This window comes from Eptesicus fuscus, chromosome 14 (genome assembly GCF_027574615.1).
Source record: "Eptesicus fuscus isolate TK198812 chromosome 14, DD_ASM_mEF_20220401, whole genome shotgun sequence".
Lineage (NCBI taxonomy): Eukaryota > Metazoa > Chordata > Mammalia > Chiroptera > Vespertilionidae > Eptesicus > Eptesicus fuscus.
Window position 1 is genome coordinate 46,581,361 of NC_072486.1, and position 15,891 is coordinate 46,597,251.

The 15,891-nt window shown below is 41.2% G+C and overlaps 1 pseudogene; it reads left to right on the forward strand.

Moving 5' to 3' along the window:
- The first annotated feature begins 12,517 nt into the window (after nt 1-12,517).
- On the forward strand, nt 12,518-13,994 carry LOC103303764 (growth hormone-inducible transmembrane protein-like; annotated as a pseudogene).
- The last annotated feature ends 1,897 nt before the right edge of the window (nt 13,995-15,891 follow it).

Consider the following 15,891-nt stretch of genomic DNA (forward strand, 5'->3'; position numbering starts at 1 on the left):
AGCAGATTCTGAACAACAAACAGGAGAAAGAGACAGAATAGAGAAAGCTAGGAAACTGTGGGAGCGCTCTGATATAAAAGGTGCTGGTAAGCACCATTGCTTACACCCCCCATCCACCTTGATAGGACAAGTGGGAGCTCTACCTGGGTGCTCTGTCTTACCTTCAAGGTCATTACAGTGCATCATTCCCAGACAGATTGCCAGGGTCCATTTCGACTCCAAACAAAGGGAGCAAGCAGGGTCAGCAGGGCATGACTACATGCACCTGTCTTCAACACCCAGAGCCACTTCAACTCAGGAGGCCAGAGCCCCAGAAGCTGTAGGCACCCACTTGATTCAAACTGGTCTGCCAAAACCACCCAGCACCCACAACCTATACAGTGGTCAATTTTAGAATGGAAGAGATGGATATTTTGTTCAAGTCATATACAAAAGCACAGAAAGTCAAACAAAATGAAAAGACAGAAGAATATCTGTCAAATGAAGGAACAAGAAAAATCCCCAGGGGGGGGGGGGGAAAAACATAAGGAAAGAAAGAAATAAGTTACCCGATAAAGAATGGAAAGAAATGGTCATAAGAATGATCACCAAATCTGAGAGTAGAATAGAAATACTTATAGAGAACTTCCACAAAGAGGTAGAAAGTATAATAAAGCAGCAAGCAGAATGGAAGAATACAATAACTGAAATGAAAGTACACTAGAAAGAATCAAAATCAGATTAGCTAATACAGAACAGATAGGCGACCTGGAAGACAGACTAATGGAGATCTGCCACATTTTTATTGGGTATCAAAAGAAAGTGTCCCCTTAATCTTTAGTGACATGCTGATGAAACCAAGTCATTTGCAGGATATACTTATAATTTAGATGTAAATTTAATTCATAGCACATTCACTCTTTTATTTTTAAATTATGTTTTCCCATAACAATAGAGATTATACAATAAATGATTCTTCATTTAATTAAATACTAGAGGCCTGGTGCATGGATTCATGCACTGGTGGGGTCCCTCAGCCTGGCCTGCGGGGATCAGGCCAAAACCAGCTCTCTGACATCCCCCAAGGGGTCCAGGATTGTGAGAGGGCACAGGCCAGGCAGAGGGACCCCACCGGTGCATGATCGGGCTGGGGAGGGATTGTGGGAGGGCTACAGGGTGTGTCTGGGTGGTCTCACCCAGTCCTGATCAGCTGGACCCCAGCAGCAAGCTAACCCATGGGTCAGAGTGTCTGCCCCCTGGTGGTCAGTGCATGTCATAGCAACGTTAGAATGAACAGTCAAACACTTAGCATATTAGGCTTTTATTATATAGGACTAGAGGCCCGGTGCACGAAATTCGTGCACTGGTGGGAGGGGGGGTAGGGGGGGTGTGCCCCTCAGCCCAATCTGCATCCTCTTCAATCTGGGACCCCTCAGGGGATGTCCAACTTCCAGCAGTCGGACATCCCTCTCACAATCCGGAACCGCTGGCTCCTAACCACTCACCTGCCTGCCTGCCTGATTGTCCCTAACCCCACTGCCTGCCTGCCTGCTCGCCCCTACCTTGATCTCCTGCCAGCCTGATTGCCCCTACCTTGCCCTCCCCTATCAGCCTGATCACCCCAAACTGCCTGTGCCTTGGCCCCCCATCTGGCCTCCCTCTGGAGGCACCACCCCCATAACCCCAATGCTGCTGCCACTGCAGCTGGTTATGGCTGCCTGAGCCTTGGCCTTTGTAGCCACTGCGGCTTTGTCTGGAAAGATGTCCGGAAGACAACTACTCTAATTAGCATATTACCCTTTTATTAGTATAGATTTGGGGACCATTACAACCACGCAGAACTTGAAGAAAACACATGGCCCTGGTCAGTTTGGCTTAATGGAGAGAGCATCGGCCTGTGGACTGAAGAGTCCAGGTTTGATTCTGATCAGGGGCACACATGCCTGGGTTTCGGGCTCAATCCCCAGTAGGGGGCCTGTGGGCAGCAGCTGATCAGTGATTCTTTTTTTTTTTTTTTTTAATATATTTTATTGATTTTTCACAGAGAGGAAGGGAGAGGGATAGAGAGCTAGAAACATCGATGAGAGAGAATCATTGACCAGCTGCTTCCTGCACACCTCCCACCGGGGTATGTGCCCGCAACCAATGTACATGCCCTTAACTGAAATCGAACCTGGGACCTTCCAGTCCACAGACCGACGCTATATCCACTGAGCCAAACCGGTTTCGGCTGATCAGTGATTCTTATCATTGATGTTTCTATCTCTCTCTCCCTCTCCCTTTCTGAAATTTAAAAAAATATATATATATTTTAAAGAAAACACATGATCTTCACTTTGGGCTTTGTCATCTTACAATATCCTTTGTGCAGTGTTTTAACTTCCCTCAACTTTCCTTTACCCACCTTTAAAGTGCAATCTATTTTGGGGAAGATGATCAGGAAAGTGATTCCATGAAGATATTTAAAAATTGAGCATGGTGATGGTTATACCACTCTGAATTTACTTTAAAAAACCAGTTCATTGTACACTTTAGGTGACATGTACAGTATATGGGTTATATCTCAACAAAGCTGTTCTTTTATTTCTTTTTAAATAAAGACCAGTCTTATAATCAGTTGCAGATGTTTTCAGAGGCCCCTCAAGATTTGCTTACCATGTCCCAAATCACGGCTGTGATTCCCAGTTGCCTCCAGTCCTGGTGGATCTGGATGGTATGGTTTGCAAAGGAGAAGGTGGCAAGAGGCTTATGGAATTTCTGCAACCCCATTCCCCCGGTCTCCTCATAGGGCACCAGGGCCATTCCCACTGTGCCAGCTCTGCTCCCTTTAACCTGTTGGGCAAAAGAATCCTGCGTGCTCTGGCCAGAAAGTGCATTCTTTCTTAGGTGGCCCGGATGCTTTTTTTAAGGTCGTTTTATGGATTCAAAAGAATAAACAGAGATGTGGAAAGCTTTTGTCAAAATCCTTTTACATGGTTCTTCCAGTCTCATGGGAAATGAGATGTGGCTCTGAATTCATCCCAAAGTGTGTCTTTGGGCAAAAGCACCCAGAACCGCACAACTCCTGCAGAATGCCCCACACACTTTGCTGTCAGGACTCAGGGGGGCTTGAGGGTGAGCGAGGCGGCGGTGCCAGCACAGGACCTGGGAGAAGGTAGCGCTTTCTACACTGCCCAGGCCACGTGGACTACAGCAGTACCCGCCCAGGTGGGCAGGGTGTTTCTGCTGTTTTGTTTTGGTCTGGCCTCCACCCCGTCAGCCACGGACCTGTGCCTGCACTGAGACTGAATGGTTTGATGGTCCTACTTTTTGGTGGACAGTGGATGCACTCCCAGAGACTGACAGTTAGACTCTGGCGGCTTCTGAGTCCCTTGCGGGGAGAGCCCGGCCCTAGGTCAAGAACAGACTCAGGCGTCCTCGGCCAGGAGGCCTCCTTGGGCTAGGGGCTGCCACAGTTTGAAGGCTGGCCATGACCCCAATCCTGGCAGGGGTCTCCTCTGGGGTGCTGGCAGGCCTGGGCTAGGGCTGCAGGCTGTTTGGAGGCCGGTCACGCCCCCGATCCTGGTGGGGGTCTCCTCTGGGGTGCTGGTAGGCCTGGGCTAATGGCCGCCCTGGTTTAGAGACTGGTCAAGCCCCCGATCCTGGCGGGGGTCTCCTCTGGGGCGCTGGCAGGCCTGGGCTCTGGCGCCGCAAAGGGAGAGGTTCCTCAACCTGCTTCCCACACACCTAGGCTAGGATACATCTTGTAGGAGGCGGCTTCAATGCCGGGGGTCGGTGACCAGATCCTCCGGAGCCTCGCTTTCTGGACTGCAGTCCCACGTCTCCCAGTGCCCCAGCCTCGGATGCGCCCCCGCAATTGCCCCCACCACCAGCCACCTCAGCGCAGGCCACAGCAGCTGAAGCTAGCCTCTTGGAAGCCAGGCCACCACACCCACCACCCCTAGTAGCTCTCTGCTGCTCGCTCTCTGTGTCCTGTCCACTGGGGTGGGGGAGTGCTCCCAGCCCAGAGGCCCTCCCTCCCTCAGCAGCCTGGCTTGGGAAGCTGGCCTCATGCAGCATCCCCACTCGGCCACTATGGGTGCAACGCGGACCCCACGGAGGCCAACCTGGAGAACGCGGACCGGAGCTCTGCATCCAGCTGCTGCAGATGCCCTCATTGGTCAACTACCTCCCAATCCTTCCACGGGCCCCATTGATCCCTCTCACCACCAGCCATTTAGGCCAGGGTGGCGATCGCCCAGGGACCCCCGCCACAGGAGCGGCTGGCTGGGCCCGGCCACGCCCCCCCGGGTGGCGATCGCCCTGCGGACACCCGCGGAGCGCCGGGCTCTGCCCGGCCACGCCCCCCAGGTGGCGATTGCCCCTGGGACCCACACTGAGCGCCGGGCTCGGCCCGGAGACGCCCCCCGGGGTGGCGATCGCCCTGCGGACCCCCGGAACTTACAGGATTGCGCGCAGCCATCTTGGTCTTCCCAACGGCCGGATAGGCCACCCAGAGTCCCGCCCCCAGCCTCTGGCAGGCCCAATCATGGGCATAGCGGAGGTGCGGTCAATTTGCATGTTTCTCTATTATAAGGTAGGATTATTTTCTAACACAATTTAAATAGCTACATAGTTTGCCATTATGTGGGATTACTGCCAGTATAATTTAGACAGTAAATTTATATGTTGTGTGAAATGTTTTTATAAACAAATTTTAGATAATCTTTGCCCAATCCATGATTTTTTCTTTAGCCTGCTTCAAAAGCTCCCCATCCCCACTATATCACCTTTCTTAGAGGCTCTTCCCAGATCCCCTTCTTAAAACGTTTTCTCCCAGGGGCTCTCTCAGGCAAAGTGAAAGGTGCAGTGAGAGCTGCCTGTGTTTTCAAGGCTCCCCGAGGCCGGTCTATCTGATGCATGACCTCACATATTTCTCTTAGGTCCTGAGTTTCCCTTCTGTTGGGTCAAGTATATTTCTGGGTTATTTTTTGGTATTTGTTTTGACAATAACATGATCATGCTATGAACATATGCTATAATCCCATAGTAAGAATTACTGGATCCAAGTGAATAAAATATTAATAGAGAGTGTATCTATACACACATATGTACATATATAACCCACATTATATGTACACAAATACATACACATATATTTGGATACTATCTTCCAAAAAGCTTTTACCAGTTTCAGTTTAATATACATTTCTACTTTTATTAGCAATGGGATCATTCTTCTAAACTTTTAGATAAAAAATAGTATTTCAGTTCTTTCTTATTTGCAATTTTTTACAGTTAAAAGGTAGACTTTTTTTTACTGAGCTCAGTACAATACTATAATACCTGTTTATGTCATTACACCAGAATTCCATAATTCTACAAATACCTAGGGTATAATTGCACTAAGTTGAAAAATTGTTGTGCAAAAATTGTTAGGTTAGGAATTTCCTAAATTTGTGAGCAGCTGTTTTCTTTTATAAAATATAAAAGTATATGAGCCCTGGCTGGGTAGCTCAGTTGCTTAGAAAATCATCCCTATGTGCCAAGGTTGTGGGTGTGATGCCTGGTCAGGGTACATACAAGAATCAACCAAAGAATGCGTAAATAGTGGAACAACAGATCAATATTTCTCTCTCTCTCTCTCTCTCAAATCAGAAAGTATATACCAGTAAAACAAAATATTGTTCCCAGTTAGGGGATTCTAAGTTGAATTCTATTCTGCACATTACAATGGAAATATAGAAATTTATATTGGAGTTCTGATATAAAATGTGTCTTTTTTTTTCAGGCTTAAATCAGCAGAGGGGAAAATTATAAAATAAAATTTTCTGATTTATTAATTTGTATTTTTCTACTGCAAATTTAAAGTATAATCTTCAGTACCAATATGTTTATATCACTTGTTTAAGCCAAAATTCAATAAAATAAAATTTTTGTACTAACTTTCTAACACTTTATTTTCTTTCATCCATTTTTATTAGTTAAACATGTTTAAGCATTTGAACTGTGACCCCAGTTATAAATCAGTGCGGGTTTATTGATTGACTAGCAATCTTACTAAAATTTTCAGTATTTCTAATACTTTTTTCAGTAAGATTTTGGGGACTCAAGAGGAAATATGATAAGAGCTAACAAATATAATGCTACATCTTTTTTCTAATATTTAGAATTCCTATTTAGTTTTTTTAAAATATATTTTTATTGATTTCAGAGAGAAAGGGAGAGGGTGAGAGAGATAGAAACGTAAATGATGAGAGAGAATCATTGATCAGCTGCCTCTTGCACATCCCACACCGGGGATTGAGCCTGCAATCTGGTTATGTGTCCTGACCAGGAATTGAATTGTGAGCTCCTGGTTCATAGGTCGACGCTCAACCACTGAGCCACGCCGGCTGGGTGCCTTTTCTATTTTTTAAAGATATAACTCATATAAAGTGCAAAATAATAAGTATGTAGCTTGATTAATTTTTACATATGTATACAACTGTGTAGCCCCACAGAGATCAAAATATAGTTATTTGCTTCACCCTGGAAGTTTCCCAGTGCTCTTTTCTAGGGGAAAAAACATCCTCAACCGTTTTTATTAGGGTAAGCACTCTTCTGAGGTTTAATACCACAGATGAATTTTTACTCTTCTTAAGCGTTACATAATTGTAAATATATAAACTATACTCTTTTGTGTCTGGTTTCTTCTAACAAAATGTTTTCAGAATTCACCTATGTTGCTGTGTGTATCAGAGTTTATTCTCTTGACTGTTGGGTATTATTTCACTGCATGAATATAGCACAATGTGTTTATTCTTTCTCTGGTTGACATTTCAGTTCTTTTCCCCAGTTTTGGGATATTATGAAAAAAGCTGCTATGGCCATTCTTGAACATACGTGTTGTAGATACATATGTTTCTTTTGAGTTTATACCTAGGAGTAAAATTGCAGGCCTACAGAGTAGGCATGCGTGTAGTATTATTGTTAGAGTGACACATAGTTTTCCAAAGTGTTTGAACAAAGTTAATAGAAGTTGTTATAAGAAAATATCTTAATGACCTAAGCATAGAAAAATTGTTTTTTTAATACCACAATATAGTACTTTACTTAAAACTTAAAAATCTATATCAAACAATGTGAAAATATTCTCTACTGCCCTCACAGTCAGAGAAATTACAAATTAAGATATCATTTATAACCATCAGATTGGTAAAAATTAAAAAGTGATAATGTTTACTACTGGCAGGGATATGAGAGAAAGAGGATTTTCATCCACTGCAATTGGAAATGTACATTGTTTCAGTACATTTTGAAAGTAATTTGCCAATATTAAAATTAAAACTAGACATACCCTTGATTCAGCATTTAACTGCTGGAAATCTAGTCCATAGAAATGTAAGCATGGAAATGTAAGACAATATGAGACAAAGATGTTAATTACAGATCTGTTTATTATGATCTTGGAAATGGTATAAACTAATGAAGAGAAGGATAGAATACCTTTTGGCATATCAGTAAAATATAATATTATGCAGACAATAGAAGAATAAGTCAGACTTTTATTAGCTTTCTTGGAGGAACTTACAAACATACATTGTTAAATTATTTGGATGGGGGTGGGAATGAGCAGAAATTCTCAAAGCTGGAACGCTCTAGGAAGTTGCAAATGTAAAAAGTAGAGCAAAAAGAGAAGGCCAATCTATTCCATAATGAATTATGTATGTATTTATCATGCCATGAAACTGGGAAGGCGATTTGGAGCAAGGGAGAAGACAACGGGGAAGAGATGATTTCCATTTCAAATATATTTATTAATCTTAACTCAAAACAGAGGTTGGATGGGAAAGTTCAGCTGGAAGCAATGGGGTGAAAGTGGAAGTTGATTGTGTCTAGTTAGCACTTTTATTCCTGTGGGACCAACGCTGGATCTGGGTGAGAATCTAATGCTCAAGAGAAAAGCTGTGGGGGTGAAATTCAGGGAAATCAAGGTGCTTACACTCTGTATTTTATTGACATGCTTCTGAGCTGAGCATGGTCTTCATAACTTTACAGACCTATAGAGCATTGAAGAGGAGAGATCTTTGTAACATAGTGGTGCTTTTGTTTTGGAGTCTCAAGGAAAAATCACATATTCTCCCCACCCCCACTCTTATCTCACCGGGAAGTCTGAGTCATTGGCATAAAACAGGTCATTTAATTCATTCAGCTCGTGGCCTCCCTGATGACTGCCACCAACCACAACACTTGGGGCTAATATTAAACTGTAGGTAATAACTCACTGAACTACAAACATAACTAGTAATTAAAATCTTTTTGTTTTTCAGGCAAGGGTTCTGATGTCATTGTTGTTTTAACTGTATTTATGCATTTACTTAAGCTGTAGAAGCAGTATAAAATAAGGAGCTTTGGATCTGTATAATGGATCAATGTATCGTATCCTCTGTAATGAGGTAAACACTAAAGAATTGCTATGAAGATAAAATTAAATCACTTATCTGAAATCATGTCGTAAATGCTAAAGAATATGCACATAGAATGTGTTGGTATAAGTATTATAAGTTTTAACCTTAAAGAACTATTAGGCCTAGTGAGAGAAAAAGAATAAAAAAATTACTCTTTTATTTATTTATTTTTATTTAATTATTTTTAAATTCTTTATTGTTGAAAGTATTACATATGTCTCCTTTTCCCCCATTGACCTCTCCCTGCACAAGCCCTCACCCCCCCTACTTCCCTGTGTCCACTGGTTATGCTTATATGCATGCATACAAGTCCTTTGGTTGATCTCTTTCCACCCTCTTCCACATTCCCTCTGAGGTTTGACAGTCTGTTTGATGCTTCTCTGTCTCTGGATCTATTTTTGTTCATCACAGTTTATGTTGTTTATTATATCCTACAAATGAGTGAGATCATGTGATATTTATCTTTCTCTGACTGGCTTATTTTGCTTAGCATAATGCTCTCCAGGTCCCTCCATGCTGTTGCAAATGGTAAGAGTTCTTTCTTTTTTATAGCAGCATAGTATTCCATTGTGTACCACAATTTTTAAATCAACTCATCTGCTGATGGGCACTTAGGCTGTTTCCAAATCTTAGCTATTGTAAATTGTGCTGCTATGAACATAGGGGTACATATTTTCTTTCTGATTGATGTTTTTGATTTTTTAGGATATATTCCTAGAAGTGGGATCACTGGGTCAAATGGGAGTTCCATTTTTAACTTTTTGAGGAAACTCCATACTGTTTTTCCACAGTGGCTGCACCACTCTGCATTCCCAGCAGCAGTGCATGAGGGTTCCTTTTTCTCTGCATCCTCGCCAGCACTTGTCATTTGTTGATTTGTTGATGATAGCCATTCTGACAGGTGTGAGATGGTACCTCATTGTCGTTTTGATTTGCATCTCTTGGATGATTACTGACTTTGAGCATGTTTTCATATGTCTCTTGGCCTTCTGTATGCCCTCTTTCGAAAAGTGTCTATTTAGGTCCTTTGCCCATTTTTTGATTAGATTATTTATCTTTCTTTTGTTAAGTTGTATGAGTTTCCTATAAATTTTGGAGATTAGACCCTTATTGGATGTAACACTGGCAAATATGTTCTTCTATGAAGTGGGTTCTCTTGTTGTTTTGTTGATTGTTTCTTTTGCTGTACAGAAGCTTTTTATTTTGATGTAGTCTTATTTATTTTCTCCTTAGTTTCCATTGTCCTAGGAGCTATATCAGTAAAGATATTGCTATGACATATGTCTGATATTTTGCTGCCTATGGATTCTTCTAAGCTTTTTATGGGTTCCTGTCTTACGTTTAAGTCTTTTATCCATTTAAAGTTTATTTTTGTGTATGGTGTAAAGTTGGTGGTCTAGTTTCATTTTTTTTTTTTTTTTGCATGTATCCGTCCAATTTTCCCAGCACGATTTATTGAAGTGGCTCTCTTGACTCCATTGTATGCTCTTGCCTCCTTTGTCAAATATTAATTGAGTATTATGGCTTGGGTCAATTTCTGGGTTCTCTGTTCTATTCCATTGGTTTATATGTCTGTTCTTTGTACCAGTACCAGGCAGTTTTGAGACCAGTGGCTTTGTAATATAGCTTGTTATTTGATATTGTGATCCCTCCAACTTTTGTTCTTTCTTAAGATTGCTGCAGCTATTTGGTGTCTTTTTTTATTTTGTATAAATTTTTGGTAATTAGTCTTTTAAATACTCAGATTATTATGAGTTTTGGGAGATTTCCAACTGACTTTGTTCATTAAGCATAGTTTGGATAAATAATGAATGAGCACAGAAAATAGTTCTGAATGAGCACAGAATGAGCACAGAATATAGTTCTGAATTAGCACAGAAAATACTATGCATATGTATATACTATACTTAAAGAAATTAAAATCTGCTCAGTTTAGTCTGTAACCCCAAGGCAGTAGTTGCTTCCCATTCCCACATTCCAAAATAAAGGACTGATCATCTAAGCATCCTGGAAAAGAGGTAGGTGACCAATAAAATTTTTGTGACACTTTAGTGGTTGGAAATTCCAGAGTGGATTTCTGTACAGAGAGTTTTCAGGGGGATGCTCTGATTTCTGCCCCCTCCCATGGGGAGAGGTGCTTTCCCTAATCTCAAGCCTAGTGAGAGAAGCTTCAAGAATGCCCCTCCCTTGCCGAAACCGGTTTGGCTCAGTGGATAGAGCGTCGGCCTGCGGACTGAAGGGTCCCGGGTTCGATTCCGGTCAAGGGCATGTACCTTGGTTGCGGGCACATCCCCAGTGGGGGGTGTGCAAGAGGCAGCTGATCGATGTTTCTAACTCTCTATCCCTCTCTCTTCCTCTCTGTAAAAAATCAATAAAATATATTAAAAAAAAAAAAAAGAATGCCCCTCCCCCCTAGAGTAAACCCAGGGCTGCCTCCAGAAGTTTAGGACAGTAGAGGGTTGTGGAAGGTAAATAACTAAACTCCCACCTACCTACAGCGAAAGGCACAAGTTTCCTCTGACCCTTATCTTTTAATGAGAAATCTTGACCATTTATGTTTAATACTTATTTGATATGTATGCTTTTTTTTTTTCTTTTTGTATTTTTGTTTCCTTTTTTTTTTTTTTTTTTGGTATTTTGCTGTATGGACTACCTTTTATCTGTATGTATGTTACTCGGGGTTTTGGAATATATATATGGCAGACAATTTTGGGGTATCTTTTCAGGTCATGTCCCTTTGCTTAAGAATGCTTCTCACACCCACATAGCTGCATACTTGGCAGACATATTTGTACAACATGACCTGCAACAGTGGCCCTAGTTGAATGAAATAAGGGTAGACATTTGACTCTCTCTGGGCTGGTCAAAATTTCTCTCCTAGGAATTTGCAATTGGGACCATATATGCGCTAGTCAGTTTGGTGTTCTCTCCAGAAGTAAAATCTATATGCCAGAGCTGTATTTGAGTCTTCACACCATTCATAGTGGAAATTGGGGAGAAAAAAATTATATATTTCTCTATAACTGTATCAATTAATTTAAAATCAAACAAACTTTTATTTTAGATAATTTTTGATTTACAGGAAAGTTGCAAATAATTCAGAGAGTTTTCATGTATTCCTTAGCAACTTGTATTTTTAAAACACAAGTGTAAATTATTTAATGAATAATAGTTACTGGACTATTTGAGAGGAACAAAGTTGAATCTCAAACAGAAGCCAATAAGACTATTCTATTCCTGAGTTTAATTCATTTCTCCTACTCACTGGGCTGTTCCCTGGAGCAGAGTCTGGCCCATAGTGAGGGCGCAGTAAGTCCATGCTTGCTTGAAGACATCGTTGAGATTATTGGTTGCTCTTTGTAATTCTTCACTGTAGCATGTTTCTTTGGTGACAGAAAAGGTTTCTTGTTTATGGTACATAAAAATTGGCAGACGTGGAAGAGCTGAAACCTCAGAGATGGTGAATAACTATATTATTTAAGGCAATTGCTCTTAAAGTGGTTTACGGACCCCTGTGAACTCCTTTTGGGGCTCTGTGAGGTTAACACTATTTTCAAAATACTCTTTGTAAAATTGCTGGTGATTTTAATTAATTTGGGTTTTTAAATATTGCAGCCTGGAATATATCGACTTTTTGGAGATCTGCAAAACTCAGTGAACCAGTATTTTTTAAGTGTTTAATATCATGTATGCAAGATCCAACCCAACAGTAAGGCAGACCAAATGGAGTTGCTTGGCCACAGTGGCTGCTGTGACCAAGAAGGGGGCTGGACAGCCGATGATGGTGGTCACCACAGCAGCATGTATGCTCCTCAGGTATTTGCCTAAACAAATACACATAAATGTGCAATCTGAGAAACAATTCCTTAATTACCTGAGAAAAGACAGAATGCCCAGTAGTCCTGCCTCTTTTTCTCAGTTAGTTGGGATCCTAGGCAGCACACTAGGACCAATTAAGAAAACAAAAAAAGGAAGGAGAGACAATAAGGGGTGATGCGGAAGGCCAGGGTGTGCACGTCCGCATTTCACTAGCCTGAAAGGCAACTGGGCAGTTGAGGTAACCTGGGGCTGAGCATTTTAGATCTGCTTGGTAAAACTGAGGCACCGCCATGCTGACCAAAATACTTGTGTTTCTCTTGACACCACCTTCCAAGGTGTTGAACCCCGCTTTCCCCCTCTTGTGAAGAATTTCATCACAAAGAATCAATGCCTAACACCCAGCAAGGAATATGACACCAAGACAAGAACTAGGATCTGGCATAAGAAAACTGGCCAAGGACTCAAGGAGGCACCACTGGAACCATCAGTGGAAAAAAATACTTAAAAAATTGATCAGATGGGAAAATGGTTTACTGCTGGAGAGGCTGTAGGTCTTGGAGCATTGTGCTAGTATGACTTGGAATGTTTAATGAGATTGAAACTATTGAAAAGGTTGTTGTAATTTTGCCTCAGGATGTGATGGGTAGAATTCATTCTATCTATATGTATTTATTAGGAAGTTTTTTGTGCTTTTTTAAAAAAATGTATTTTTATTTATTTCAGAGAGGAAAGGAGAGGGAGAGAGAGAGAGAGAAAGAGAAACATCAATGATGAGAGAGAATCACTGATTGGCTGCCTCCTGCACCTTCCTACTGGAGGTGGAGCCTGCAACCTGGCCATGTGCTCTTGCCAGAATCGAACCCAGGACCCTTCAGTCCACAGGCTGACGCTCTATTCACTGAGCCAAACCAGCTAGGGCAGCTTTTTTTTTTTTTTTAAATCCTCACATGTGTATACATTTTTATTTATTTCAAAGAGAGAAGAAGGAAGGAGAGAGAGAGAAGCACCCATGTGAGAGAGCATCAATAAGTTACCTCCCATATGTGCTCCGACTCTGAATTAAACCCCCAACATGGGTATGTGCCCTGACAGGGAATAGAACGGTGACCCTTCAGTGCACAGAATGATGCTCCAACCAACTGAGCCACACCAGCCAGGGCAGAAGTATTGGTTTCATAGCTTTGTCTGCCTTGATAGTGAGCAGAACTCCTGTTCTCATTAACTCATGATGAGAGACTCTTGGGTAACGCTTGGTGCGACCTTTGCATGGATTGGAGTTGGAATGCTGGTCATTACCATGTGACTAGAGCTTAAGCCCAAAACATCTTGTTTGATTATTTCATTCTGGTGTGATGGTGGCTCCTCTGATGATATTAGGGGGAGCTCTTCTCATCAGAGCTGCAAAGTACACAGCAGGCATCACAGGAGACCTCTCCACTGTGGTCATGTGCATGCCAGCAAGAAGTTTCTGAACATGGGAGTTGGCTTGGACCTAGTCTTTGTATCCTCACTGGGATCTATGTTTATTCCACCTACCACTGTGCCTGGTGCCACGCTGTAGTCAGTGGCAATTTATGGTGGATTAGCTCTTTTCAGTATGTTGCTTCCCTATGATAGGCAGAAAGTAATCATGTGTGCAGAAATAATCTCAGTGTATGTAGCTCAAAGATATGATCCCATCAATTACATGCTGGGAATCATGATACATTAAATATATTTATGAGAATTGCCAGTATTCTAGCAATTGAAAGCAACAGAAAGAAGTGACTCAATTTTTGACTTCTTTAATGCAGCAGATACCTTGCTATTTAATAGGGGCAGGTATTCATTAAATAGTTTGTCCAAGCAGCTTTTATTGAAGTTTAGAATATAACTTATCATCATAAGTCTGCTTTTAGTTCTGGAGAATAAATTCAGTAGTTTTTTTCCGAATAAGCACACACATTTCCAATTTTCATGTTTGAGTAATGCTAAAATGTTTCAATGAATGTGAAAACTGAGGCTTGTGTTGTGATAATTTGAGTTTTATCTATTTTTATTTTATTTTTGAAACCTGATTTTTAGAGAGAAAGGAGAGGGTGAGAGCAAACATTGATTGGCTGCCTTTTGCACACCTCCTATGGGGGATCGAGCCTGCAACTAGGGCAAGTGCCTTGACCAGGAATTGAACCGGCCACCCTTCAGCGCAGGGGACGATGCCCAATCAACTGAGCAACACTTGCCAGGGCTGAAGTGTTTTATCTATTTTAAAACTTATTGGGTCAAGTGAAACTTAACAAACTTGTGTTTACCTGCTTTTATTTTGGAAAGCAGGATATTAACGAGTAATATCATGGGTGACCTAGAGGTTAGGTAAAGGGACCAGAGAGGAGTAAAGAGTCATCTGTAGTTTTTCTTTTAAATACTTAGAACTTAGGGCTTGTGTGATTAGTGATGAGCCACTGAGAAGGCTCTGACTGTTTGGAAACAAATGATCACTATTTACATTCATCTGCTGAACTTATCAAAAGCATTGAACACAAAACAAAGACATAGGTAGTGCATTTTCCCGTTGTTCCTTTTCAGTGCTGTCTTTACAATATATATGTGATCATGTTTCTCTTTTTATTGTTTGACATTGTTAGGACAGTGCAGAATGTTAATATTCTGCAGAAATCCTGATATGCTGTTTGTGTGTGTGTGTGTGTGTGTGTGTGTGTGTGTGTGTAAGTTTTATTTTTGAAAAATTTAGAACAAAATGTCCTTTAAATATCTCCTCAGGATAAAATATTCAAAGCATGAAAATTTTCACATATACAAGCAATATGTTTATAAATGCTGAATTATTTGCATATTTATTGAAATGTTTAATAGAATACATGCTTACTTTTCTCATCTCTTTTTTTAAAATATGTTTTTATTGATTTTTAGAGAGAGAGGAAGGGAGAGGTAGAGAGAGAGAAAAAAACACATCAATGATGAGAGAGAATCATTGATCAGCTGCCTCCTGTATGTCCCACAGTGGGGATCAGCCACAACCCAGGCATGTACCCTGACTGGGAATCAAACCGTGACCTCCTGGTTCATAGGTTGATGCTCAATCACTGAGCCATGCTGGCTGAGCTCTTCACGTTTTAAAGCTTTTATTAAGAAAGCCTGTTTGTGGCTTACACTTGATATTATGAAAGTAGTTTTTCTCCTAAACTTGGTTTCTTGTGTTCCCTCTTAGACTGAGCACTAAAAAAAAAAGAAAGCAAATATAGTCTTTCTTCACAAACTATATCAGTCAAAATGTAATAGGTATAGAACCAATCCCCAAAGGATACTAAGGGACAACTAAGTTTTTAGAGAGTCAAAAGATATATGTGGATTTCCAACTTCATGAAGTGAAGTTGTTCAAAGGGCAACATTATTAAACAGTACAAAAACAAACAAACAAAGAAAATGTAATGGGAAGAATGTTTCATTAAACTGTCCCCTAGAATAGTTTTTCTTCTCTCCCGCATAGATTATTACTTAATTCACTGGTGACATTTGTAAGTATTTTGATAACAGCAGAGTTATTTTTGGAAGTTCTTTTTTTTTTTTTAATTTCTTTATTGATTAAGGTGTCACATATTTGTCCTCATCTCCACATTCCCATCCCCCATCCCCCCCCCTCCCCACGCATGCCCCAACCCCCTGT